At 43.2% G+C, this 11,553-nt stretch overlaps 1 long non-coding RNA gene across 1 annotated transcript; it reads left to right on the top strand.

Moving 5' to 3' along the window:
- Positions 1-293: 293 nt before the first annotated feature.
- On the top strand, positions 294-7,060 carry LOC143872626 (uncharacterized). Its single transcript, XR_013247372.1, has 2 exons — positions 294-851; positions 3,879-7,060. It is a non-coding gene; the product is annotated as an uncharacterized LOC143872626 (long non-coding RNA).
- The last annotated feature ends 4,493 nt before the right edge of the window (positions 7,061-11,553 follow it).

Below are 11,553 nucleotides of genomic sequence, written 5' to 3'. Positions count from 1 at the left end.
CAGGACCACGTTTGCCAGCCAGTCCGGGTATTGGATTTCTCGAATGAAGTCAACCCTTAAGAGCCTCTCCACTTCTTCCTTGAGCGCTTGCCGTCTTTCCAGGGCAAGGTCTTCTTTTCTGCTTCACCGGCCTGCAAGTTGGGTCACCACTAAGTCTGTGTGTGTGTAGACACCCCATTTTGTTTTGTTTTAATCAACAAAGAAATTAGTGTGTTAAATCCATGTGAGAACCCCCTCTATCATTGATTTATATGTTTTAGGTCATTAATATTTTGATCTGACTTTACGGATCATCAATCGGGACAAAATAAGCTAGGGTCACTTCATAGCCCGGACCCTGATTCCATTTCGAGACCCGATTTCCGTAAATCGTTAGATCAATGGCAGATCTTGACCTGGGTCTAACCATCCAAAACCACCTAACCTCTCCTCTCATCCTAACCATCCAAACCTCACCTAACCTCACCTAACCTCTCCTCTCATCCTAACCATCCAAACCTCACCTAACCTCACCTAACCTCACCTAACCTTACCTAACCCCACCTAACCTTACCTAACCTCATCCTCTCATCCTAACCATCCAAAACCACCTAACCTCACCTAACCTCCTATCCCATTCTCCTATAAATACCCTCTCATCCCACCATCCAAGAGGAGAAGAAAAAAGAACCCCTCTCTTAGAAAATTCATCCCTCTCCCTCATCTCTTCAAGGGTTCGGCCATCCTTGCCGGATCGGGTGATTTTATACGTTGGGTGATATATATCAAAAGCAGTCATTATCAAGCAAGGAATCATCTTCAAGGAATTAACATCAAAGAAAAAATCAAACACAAAGTGGGTTTCCAAAGAGGTAGGCATTTATTTCAATTCTATGTAGGGTCTGTTTTCATGCATATCTTTTACTTTAAAAGAAAAACCATGTTAGGAAGCATGTAGGGTCCGTTTTCCCCCTGGTTAGCCTCTGGTTAGACCCTGGTTGCACCCAGGTTCGCTGCTGGTTGCACCCAGGTTCGATGCTGGTTGCACCCTGGTTCCCTACTGATTCGCACCCTGGTTCCCCTGCTGGTTGCACCCTGGTTCCCTACTGGTTGCACCCTGGTTCCCTGCTGGTTGCACCCTGGTTCCCTACTGGTTCGCACCCTGGTTCGATATTGGTTCGCACCCTGGTTCCCTGCTGGTTCGCACTCTGGTTAGACCCTGGTTGCACCCAGGTTCGCTGCTGGTTGCACCCAGGTTCCCTCCTGGTTGCACCCTGGTTCCCCTGCTGGTTCGCACCCTGGTTCCCTGCTGGTTCGCACCCAGGTTCGCTGCTGGTTGCACCCAGGTTCCCTGCTGGTTGCACCCTGGTTCCCCTGCTGGTTCGCACCCTGGTTCCCTGCTGGTTCGCACCCTGGTGCACCCTGGTCCGCACCCTGGTTTGTACCCTGCTTCCTCCTAGTTAGACCATGGCTAGTCTCGGGTTTGCTCCTAACTTAGACCCGACTCACTTGACCCTAACCATTAACCCAATCCAACCAAGTAATATCCCAACACAATCCGAGTCGCATGTCTGAATCCATTTGGCCGAATCTCATAAGCCCGCCCACTTTGAATTCCGAAAATTCAAACCCTTGATGATTCCTATATGCTCAATTCTTTGATGCAAATTCCCAATTCCAAAATCCCATTGCTAGATCAATGTTTCTGAATCTCAAGTCCAATGCTCAAATGCAAACCCGATTCCAGATACAAATACCAATTCTGTCTTCCAAAATCCAAGCAACCTCGCCAGCGGAACTACGTGTGGCTTGATCCCCATCGTGGGGTACGTAGGCAATTTGGCACTCCCAAGTTCAGTCGCACCTTTCTCTATCTTTCCCATTCCCTCACACTATTTCATCATCTCTTCCATCCCTTTTTTCACTAACCTCAAGAACTGAAATCGATTCACCCCGTGTCTCTCGGAACCGTTGGATTACGGTTTCCGTCGTAAGGACCCTTAGAGCCCAATTTAGGAACACCGGTGTCGTGTCGTGTCCTAAGTTTTAGGGAGTCTTAGGTTTTAGGGAGTCCTAGAGTTAGGAGTCCAGCCTCATCACGGACGTTTGCTATGTATAGCAACCGTGCCATAGGTCTAGTTACACTAGTCACCCAATCTTTCCCTAGGACAAGCCTAGTAAACTAGGATGTAGGCAAACCTGCATTAGTCTAAGGGACCATTTGCATTTAGATGAGAATCATATAGCATCTTAGATGAAATCCTAAGATAATAAAATCCTCAACTTGAATTAAATAACTTCTCCTAAAACTGTTGAAACAGTCAATCCCGTCTAGGTCGGTGTCCTAGTTGAGTTAGGCATAAGTAGCTTAGCTTAGGTGCACCGAACTACGTCGACTCTGATCCCAGTAAGGCTTGGGTACGTAGGCAGCTTGGATGTCTGATGGCATACCACCCGCGAGTCGGCACCACAAACAAATTGTGGTGTTTTGTATATTAATTTTCTCGTAAATACTTAATCAAATCACTTAGGACTTTCCATGAAATTAGAATTCTAGGAGAACTTTCACTTAGATTGAATCCAGACAAATTAATAAATCAAGATACACATTTAGGATTCTCATTGAAATTAGATCATAGGATGCATGTCACTTAGTTCGCACATTAACATAGAGTTGAATGAGCCATTTAAAATAAATTTAAAAGAGTTAGCTTTTGGAATCGAAGATCGATTATCGGGCAGGAATGGTGCATGTGGTGGATAACTCCCCATACCTTCCATTCTCGTAACCAGGTAGCGAGTCTAGATTTCTGGTTAATTATGGGTCCTAGATCCCACATCTAGGTGGCGACTCTGTCAGTCTCTTTCGTGTGGAATTCGGATTGCCTTAGTGATCCCAAGTTCACATGAAAGACGAATTCAAATCAATAATTAAATGCACACGCCAATCGCGTGGGTACGGGAGACCAAGAGAGAGCGCGCGGCGGCTCGCGCCCCACCCCTCTCGCGGGATCGGGTACCACAGTTTGGCGACTCTGCTGGGGATCACCTAACTTCATTAAAATTCCAAAAGATAATTCATTTGAATTTAATTTAACCGGCTCATAAGAACTCTATCTCTTGTATACTTGTCAGATTAGTTTGTCTTGTTTTATTTTCTCATCACATTTTACTCAAACTTAATCTAACAAAACCTGAAGGCATCATAGATCGCGCGAACTTATTGCACACACTTACATCACTTGCATCTAAACCCTTGCATCTCACGTGCACACACGTCCTATTTTAGGAACCCGGAGTGTTATCTAGCATGGTTGACTGGGATTTCATCACCTGGTGCCTCTGTGCTAGAGAAGCATTCCACCCTTAGCCTGGTACCTTTATGGTACGTAAACGGATCTCTTGTTCACGTACTGATACGCCGGACACTGGTACAGTATATCGAGCAGGGATTCGCGCTAAGGGAACTCTTGGCCTTACCCCTAGATTAACCCACACATGCATGTAGTATACGAACACATGTGCATCACGTGTGTGAGCCTAGTTTAGGATATCCTACCCATTGGTGTTTAGATTAGGCCGTGGTCCATCTTCCAATGGTCACGATCGGTCCTTATATACACGAACAAAGTCATGAGTCGAGATTCTCTCTCCACTCCGATAGATTAGGATTAAGGTTGATGCCTTCAGGTAACACTGATAAAATGTGAAAAAAAAAAAAATTCCCTTTGAGTTAGGATATAAATCCCATCATTTCCAAAGATCTCATAGGATTAGTCATTCATGATCTATCCGTTGAAAGCAATCTTATGCTATCTCATCTAATCTTTTGATCGTGCGTCTTTCGTTCTTCTGTCATACGATTCGATCGTATCTTCATGCCATCCCCTAACTGGCAGATGCAGAATCTCACAATCTTTCGATTATGCGTTCTCATGATCTGATCATGCCTGGTCCAGATAATCCAATCTTGCTTGTACCCCTGGTCTGTTCCTCCTCTAGGGGCTACCTTTTTCAAGATTATTTTGCTAAGTCCTTCAGAGTTCACTCTCAGAATCCTTGAGCTAGGGGCATTTCCCTATGCGAATCAGTCATCATTGTCCAAAATTGAAAGTATCAGCCATGATGATGTTCAGAACGAACCAGCCTTCGCCGAGCCTTCAACGCCAAACAGTTGCAGCAGTTAAAGTTTTAGTCACTTACTATTTTATGTTGAGTCAGTCATCATGGTCAGTATAATTGTTGAGTCCGGTCTTACAGTTAAAGGTCAATGCCTAGTCCAGGCAAGTTATCTTCTGTTTCCCTTTCTTATTTAGAGTTGTGAATCCTGAGCATGTTCAGGATAGGTCGTCTGATGTAATAGCTTTTCTTTAAATAAAATTTCAGTCAGTTCCAAAAAGTTCACTTGTGTCTGTTCTTAAGTGTGCTTCTGATCTTAAAATAAGACTCCCTCTTCAAATGAGGACAAAATTGACGAAACTCCACTTGAGTCACAGCAATTACTTGAACGAGAGGAGGAGCGCCAATCCCAACCTTTCAAAGATGAAATTGAAATGATAAACACTGGCACTGAAACTTTGATTCAGTGAATGCCGATTGAAAATACATTACCCTCTAAAGAGTGTGAAGAATTGATAAAATTATTTCAAGAATAAGAAGATTGTCTAGAAAAGCTACAACCGATACCAGGGGCAAGACATAGATGGAAAGCTCAAAGAAAATGAAGAAAGTGAGAAGATATATGCTATACAAGGGGCATAGAGTGGAAACAACTTTCATATTTCCAATCAATGACCTTGGTTCTCAAATTCATAGCAAAAAGCCAACAAATTCAAGATGAAAAGTTCAAGAGCAAACAATGAAAAATGATCATCAGATATCGAGAGTACGAATCCATAGATGGAGGATGTCAAAGAACAAGTTTCGCTCTATGAAAGTCGAAAGCACACTTTAGAATCTTGGAAGAAGAAGATCCATTATCTCTTACCTGGAAATGCCGTCAAACTCCGTAAAAAAAAAAAAAAAAAAAAAAACAAAACAAAACAAAAAAGAAAAAAATAATCACAACCAGACGGACTCTAGCCAATCTGAACATCGGAAGGCCTCCTTTGGCCGAATAAATCCCAAAATCAGAACCCAACGTCAAAAGAATACCGATTGCAAACCCTTCGAGCCTGAGTAAAATTTTCTTGAAAACCCATCAAACTCGGGGCATTCGCCCCCGAACTACGCGAGACCTGATCCCTACACTGGGGTACGTAGGCAGCTCGGTTAAACCGAGTTCGGTCGATTCAAAAGAAAAAGAAAAAGAAAAATCAATCGTTCCAAAAAAAAAAGAGGGACAAGTTCCAAAAGAAGAGAAGTTAATTATTCCAGAAAGAAAAGAAAAAAAGAAAAATCAATTAACCTTCAAACAATTTATCTTCAAACTAGGGGCATTTGCCCTGAACTACACACGTCCTAATTCCTACATGGGGATATGGAGGCAACCTGTTCACAGGTTTGGTCGAAATCTTTGTTGAGCCTTAAGCCATTCTTTGTAAAGCCCTATCCTACCTATAAAGTCCCTCCGGTGTTCAGATTTAATGATCTAGGTCCCGAAACACAAAAAGAAAAAAAAAAGAAAAAAAAGAACGGAGTTTGAAGATCTGCTAGACTGAAAACCTGAAAGGGCGGTCTAGGCAAAATTTAAGATCATTTCCCTGCTAAGTTGAAAACCCGAAAGGGCGGCTTAGGCAAAAGCTAAGGGGATAGCCTGCTGGACCGAAAACCTAGAAAGGTGGTTCAGGCAAAAGTTAAGGCTAGCGCGGTCCGCCAAGTTAAAAACCCTGAAAAGGTAACTTGGTCACGGTAAGAGAATCAGTATAAGAAGGCTACAGCCGGTATCAAGACTGAAGATCAACTGAAATTCAAGCAAATTCAAGTGATATCCTCAAAACTGGGGGCATTGAAGCTAAGCAATCTTAAGGGGCGTAATTAAATCCTTGAGGCATTACTGTTTCAAGGAAGAAGTCCCATGTGCACCAATTGGAAAAAACATTCCTTGAAAGGATAGACTTACCAAATAAAATATTAACTAAGTCAGAAGTATTACTGTGTCTGTCAGTGTAGTCAGTCAATCTTTGTCATTCTATGTTCACTCCTTCAGAGCTGCTCAATCTTTTGAGTAGTGCATTTTATCTAAGTTTTCTCTTTAGAAAGAGTCAATCGTCGTCCTGGTGTCCAAATGATGCAACTGTCTCGGTGAAGAAGGCCCAGCCTCGTCAGCTCCCTGCGATCGTATGAAGGAGTTCGAGAATCTAGTCAAACAGCTACATTTCAAAGAAGATCAACTCAGAAGAGTTCAGAAGTAGAAACATCAGAAAGCCCAACTTTCGTAAAAAGATCATACCCCAGGAAGGCACCTTAAGCTTGGAAGAGCCCCAGATGCAATGGTGGTTGAGCCAATTTCTCAGAAAGATGAACCATTAAAATTCGGAATCTCCTTCCAGTTGTTAAATACTATCCTGGTCAAGAAATGTTTATCTAAACACCTGTCAAGAGGCAAATCCCACTTTTCCATGATTATATCCAAGAGAGCCATTGTTCTAAATTACCAATCTCAACTGTCTTGTTCAAGGTTTCAGTTATCAAAATCCCCAGAAGACAAGACCAACAGTCTCATTGAGAAAAATCTTGTTGAAGTTTCATAAAAGTGTTCCGAATCCATTCTTGTTACTAATGGTTCTTCGTTCATAAGGTTGGTCATCTCATCATTCGTCAAAGTCTTGGTTTCCAATATCTTTACTGGGCACGATCTATAATGTCCCCGATTTCATTGAGTTCAAAAAAAAAAAAAAATCTAAAATTCATCAAATCCAATTCTACGTCAAATTCAAATTCATGAAAACCTCTAAATTCTTCGAGCCCATTTGTGAACGGTGCCTCTTTTCTCGAGGCCATTTGTGAATGGTCTCATCTTCTCCTTGAGCCCGTTTGCGGACGGTGCCACATTTCCCAAAAATACAAAAATAAATAAATAAAAATAATAAAAATTCATCAAATCAAATCCTAATTCAAAAAAAAAAAAAAAAAAAACAAATCCAATCTTACGTCAAATTCAAATCCTACGAAAAATCTCATGTCCTCTTTGAGCTCGTTTGTGAACGGTGCCTCTTTTCTCAAGGCCATTTGTGAATGGTCTCCTCTTCTCCTTGAGCCCGTTTACGGATGGTACCTCATTTCCCAAAAATAAAAAATTCATCAAATCAAATCCCAATTCAAAAAAAAAAAAAACAAATCCAATCTTACGTCAAATTCAAATCCTACGAAAAATCTCATGTCCTCTTTGAGCCCGTTTGTGAACGGCGCCTCTTTTCTCGAGGCCATTTGTGAATGGTCTCGTCTTCTCCTTGAGCCCGTTTGCGGACGGTACCTCATTTCCCAAAAATAAAAAATTTATCAAATCCAAATCCTTAACTAAAAAAAAAAAATCCAATCCTACGAAAAATCTCATGTCCTCTTTGAGCCCGTTTGTGAACGGTGCCTCTTTTCTCGAGGCCATTTGTGAATGGTCTCGTCTTCTCCTTGAGCCCGTTTACGGACGGTACCTCATTTCCCAAAAATAAAAAATTTAGCAAATCCAAATCCTTACTTCAAAAAAAAATCCAATCCTACGAAAAATCTCATGTCCTCTTTGAGCCCTTTTGTGAAAGGTGCCCCATTTCTCGAGTCCATTTGTGAATGGTCTCGTCTTCTCCTTGAGCCCGTTTACGGACGGTACCTCATTTCCCAAAAATAAAAAATTTATCAAATCCAAATCCTTAATTCAAAAAAATCCAATCCTACGACAAATTCAAGTTCATAAAAATTCTCTTGTTTCTTTGAGCCCGTTTGTGAACGGTGCCTCTTTTCTCGAGTCCATTTGTAAATGGTCTCGTCTTCTCCTTGAACCCGTTTGTGAACGGTGTCTCCTTTTTCCGAGTCCATTTGTGAATGGTCTCATGTTCTCCTTGAGCCCGTTTGTGAACGGCGCCTCATTTCTCGAGTTCATTTGTGAATGGTCTCGTCTTCTCCTTGAACCCGTTTGTAAACGGTGTCCCATTTTCTGAGTCCATTTGTGAATGGTCTCGTGTTCTCCTTGAGCCCGTTTGTGAACGGTGCCTCATTTCTCGAGTCCATTTGTGAATGGTCTCGTGTTCTCCTTGAGCCCGTTTGTGAACGGCGCCTCATTTCTCGAGTTCATTTGTGAATGGTCTCGTGTTCTCCTTGAGCCCGTTTGTGAACGGCGCCTCATTTCTCGAGTTCATTTGTGAATGGTCTCGTGTTCTCCTTGAGCCCGTTTGTGAACGGCGCCTCATTTCTCGAGTTCATTTGTGAATGGTCTCGTGTTCTCCTTGAGCCCGTTTGTGAACGGCGCCTCATTTGTCGAGTTCATTTGTGAATGGTTTCGTCTTCTCCTTGAACCCGTTTGTGAACGGTGTCTCGTTTTCTGAGTCCATTTGGGAATGGTCTCATGTCCTCCTTGAGCCCGTTTGTGAACGGTGCCTCATTTCTCGAGTCCATTTGTGAATGGTCTCTTATCCTCCTTGAGACCGTTTGTGAACGATACCTCATTGTCCGAATCCATTTGTGAATGGCCTCCTATCCTCTTTGAGCCCGTTTCTGAACGGTATCTCATTTTCTGAATCCATTTGTGAATGGTCTCATCTTCTCTCGTTGCCCGTTTGTGAGCGGCACCGCAGCGGGATTTTTTTTTTTGCATTCCAAATTCCAAGATTTCATCTAGGGTATTGCATTATGTGAAGGTTGCATTATGTTAAGGTACGTTGTGTCTAGAGAGTTCTTTGTCGATTAAAGCTACGCAAAATGGTTTTGTCATTTTTTGCTTTGGTATTCAATGACTACGTCATCTCTACCAAAGAGGGGCATCTGTAGACACCCCATTTTGTTTTGTTTTAATCAACAAAGAAATTAGTGTGTTAAATCCATGTGAGAACCCCCTCTATCATTGATTTATATGTTTTAGGTCATTAATATTTTGATCTGACTTTACGGATCATCAATCGGGACAAAATAAGCTAGGGTCACTTCATAGCCCGGACCCTGATTCCATTTCGAGACCCGATTTCCGTAAATCGTTAGATCAATGGCAGATCTTGACCTGGGTCTAACCATCCAAAACCACCTAACCTCTCCTCTCATCCTAACCATCCAAACCTCACCTAACCTCACCTAACCTCTCCTCTCATCCTAACCATCCAAACCTCACCTAACCTCACCTAACCTCACCTAACCTTACCTAACCCCACCTAACCTTACCTAACCTCATCCTCTCATCCTAACCATCCAAAACCACCTAACCTCACCTAACCTCCTATCCCATTCTCCTATAAATACCCTCTCATCCCACCATCCAAGAGGAGAAGAAAAAAGAACCCCTCTCTTAGAAAATTCATCCCTCTCCCTCATCTCTTCAAGGGTTCGGCCATCCTTGCCGGATCGGGTGATTTTATACGTTGGGTGATATATATCAAAAGCAGTCATTATCAAGCAAGGAATCATCTTCAAGGAATTAACATCAAAGAAAAAATCAAACACAAAGTGGGTTTCCAAAGAGGTAGGCATTTATTTCAATTCTATGTAGGGTCTGTTTTCATGCATATCTTTTACTTTAAAAGAAAAACCATGTTAGGAAGCATGTAGGGTCCGTTTTCCCCCTGGTTAGCCTCTGGTTAGACCCTGGTTGCACCCAGGTTCGCTGCTGGTTGCACCCAGGTTCGATGCTGGTTGCACCCTGGTTCCCTACTGATTCGCACCCTGGTTCCCCTGCTGGTTGCACCCTGGTTCCCTACTGGTTGCACCCTGGTTCCCTGCTGGTTGCACCCTGGTTCCCTACTGGTTCGCACCCTGGTTCGATATTGGTTCGCACCCTGGTTCCCTGCTGGTTCGCACTCTGGTTAGACCCTGGTTGCACCCAGGTTCGCTGCTGGTTGCACCCAGGTTCCCTCCTGGTTGCACCCTGGTTCCCCTGCTGGTTCGCACCCTGGTTCCCTGCTGGTTCGCACCCAGGTTCGCTGCTGGTTGCACCCAGGTTCCCTGCTGGTTGCACCCTGGTTCCCCTGCTGGTTCGCACCCTGGTTCCCTGCTGGTTCGCACCCTGGTGCACCCTGGTCCGCACCCTGGTTTGTACCCTGCTTCCTCCTAGTTAGACCATGGCTAGTCTCGGGTTTGCTCCTAACTTAGACCCGACTCACTTGACCCTAACCATTAACCCAATCCAACCAAGTAATATCCCAACACAATCCGAGTCGCATGTCTGAATCCATTTGGCCGAATCTCATAAGCCCGCCCACTTTGAATTCCGAAAATTCAAACCCTTGATGATTCCTATATGCTCAATTCTTTGATGCAAATTCCCAATTCCAAAATCCCATTGCTAGATCAATGTTTCTGAATCTCAAGTCCAATGCTCAAATGCAAACCCGATTCCAGATACAAATACCAATTCTGTCTTCCAAAATCCAAGCAACCTCGCCAGCGGAACTACGTGTGGCTTGATCCCCATCGTGGGGTACGTAGGCAATTTGGCACTCCCAAGTTCAGTCGCACCTTTCTCTATCTTTCCCATTCCCTCACACTATTTCATCATCTCTTCCATCCCTTTTTTCACTAACCTCAAGAACTGAAATCGATTCACCCCGTGTCTCTCGGAACCGTTGGATTACGGTTTCCGTCGTAAGGACCCTTAGAGCCCAATTTAGGAACACCGGTGTCGTGTCGTGTCCTAAGTTTTAGGGAGTCTTAGGTTTTAGGGAGTCCTAGAGTTAGGAGTCCAGCCTCATCACGGACGTTTGCTATGTATAGCAACCGTGCCATAGGTCTAGTTACACTAGTCACCCAATCTTTCCCTAGGACAAGCCTAGTAAACTAGGATGTAGGCAAACCTGCATTAGTCTAAGGGACCATTTGCATTTAGATGAGAATCATATAGCATCTTAGATGAAATCCTAAGATAATAAAATCCTCAACTTGAATTAAATAACTTCTCCTAAAACTGTTGAAACAGTCAATCCCGTCTAGGTCGGTGTCCTAGTTGAGTTAGGCATAAGTAGCTTAGCTTAGGTGCACCGAACTACGTCGACTCTGATCCCAGTAAGGCTTGGGTACGTAGGCAGCTTGGATGTCTGATGGCATACCACCCGCGAGTCGGCACCACAAACAAATTGTGGTGTTTTGTATATTAATTTTCTCGTAAATACTTAATCAAATCACTTAGGACTTTCCATGAAATTAGAATTCTAGGAGAACTTTCACTTAGATTGAATCCAGACAAATTAATAAATCAAGATACACATTTAGGATTCTCATTGAAATTAGATCATAGGATGCATGTCACTTAGTTCGCACATTAACATAGAGTTGAATGAGCCATTTAAAATAAATTTAAAAGAGTTAGCTTTTGGAATCGAAGACCGATTATCGGGCAGGAATGGTGCATGTGGTGGATAACTCCCCATACCTTCCATTCTCGTAACCAGGTAGCGAGTCTAGATTTCTGGTTAATTATGGGTCCTAGATCCCACATCTAGGTGG

This window comes from Tasmannia lanceolata, unplaced genomic scaffold (genome assembly GCF_043159265.1).
Source record: "Tasmannia lanceolata isolate RefF3 unplaced genomic scaffold, GAP_Taslan_0.1 ptg000002l, whole genome shotgun sequence".
NCBI classification, from domain to species: domain Eukaryota; kingdom Viridiplantae; phylum Streptophyta; class Magnoliopsida; order Canellales; family Winteraceae; genus Tasmannia; species Tasmannia lanceolata.
The sequence above is the reverse complement of the archived record's forward strand: the minus strand, read 5'-3'. Positions and strand labels throughout refer to the sequence as shown.